Below are 1,013 nucleotides of genomic sequence, written 5' to 3' on the forward strand. Positions count from 1 at the left end.
CATCTAATACAAAAACAAATCAGTCTAGGAGTGAGTGGCGCGATATGTGAATTGCTTTCAAAGGACACGGCTTTTGAGCATCATGGAACCGAGATTGGAAAACGAGTACACGTGATATTTTGAACTATCAACAAACACGTCTCTGTGGCGCAATTGGCCAGCGCGCTCGGCTGTTAACCGAGAGGATGGTGGTTCAAGCCCACCCAGGGACGATTCCTCTTTAGCCCTTGGAAGTTCACGCTCTTTGAACGTTTCATCCACTGCGAAGTACCTCTTGTCAAACAGGACTAGTGCCACGTTGTCGATTGATCTCGCCTAGCTCATCCCTTTGTCCTCTTGTGACTCCAGAGGCCTTAACGGTGTTGGCTTTTCCGCTACCACATGCCATCCTAGAAGTGAACAGCAAGTCTGTTTTTCTTTGCTTTTACTGAAAAAGGAATGAAAGACGTTAACGAGCCCATTTGATTTCATTGAAACATTCACAGGAAAGTCTGGCAAACGACCAAAGCGCATGGCGCCGTGGCTTAGTTGGTCAAAGTGCCTGTCTAGTAAACAGGAGATCCTGGGTTCAAATCCCAGCGGTGCCTGAGTATCATTTTTCATAACGATGTGCCACTTCCCAAGGACAAAAACGAGAATAACCTCATGTGAGTTCTATGCAGCTTCAAGAAAAACGCAAGTGAACAAGTAGAGCGTGGCAATCCGAATACTTGATTACAAAAGTAGACGACCTGAAACAGGTAGCGTAGTTGCCTGCGGCGGGTGCTGTGGCTTAGTTGGTGAAAGCGCCTGTCTTGTAAACAGGAGATCCTGGGTTCAAATCCCAGCAGTGCCTTTACAACTTAATGTGTCCACGGGAGCCTCTACCTATTCAAATCTGAAAACAAGAAATTTCTCCCTTAACACACTTAAACACCCTCTGACTGAATCAGCTGTTTCTAAAATCTGTCCTTTGATGTACTGGTCCTTACTGACTTCTGTCCTGGTGATCCCACCAGAGGCTGCTCTACATT

At 46.3% G+C, this 1,013-nt stretch overlaps 3 non-coding genes across 3 annotated transcripts; all 3 read left to right on the forward strand.

Annotated features, from left to right (window-relative positions):
* The first annotated feature begins 138 nt into the window (after window positions 1–138).
* On the forward strand, window positions 139–212 carry trnan-guu. The gene has a single exon. It is a non-coding gene; the product is annotated as a tRNA-Asn (tRNA).
* A 301-nt stretch (window positions 213–513) lies between these two features.
* trnat-agu lies at window positions 514–587 on the forward strand. The gene has a single exon. It is a non-coding gene; the product is annotated as a tRNA-Thr (tRNA).
* A 174-nt stretch (window positions 588–761) lies between these two features.
* On the forward strand, window positions 762–835 carry trnat-ugu. Its single transcript has one exon. It is a non-coding gene; the product is annotated as a tRNA-Thr (tRNA).
* Window positions 836–1,013: the final 178 nt, after the last annotated feature.

Source organism: Micropterus dolomieu, unplaced genomic scaffold (genome assembly GCF_021292245.1).
Source record: "Micropterus dolomieu isolate WLL.071019.BEF.003 ecotype Adirondacks unplaced genomic scaffold, ASM2129224v1 contig_4749, whole genome shotgun sequence".
Classification (NCBI taxonomy): Eukaryota; Metazoa; Chordata; class Actinopteri; order Centrarchiformes; family Centrarchidae; genus Micropterus; species Micropterus dolomieu.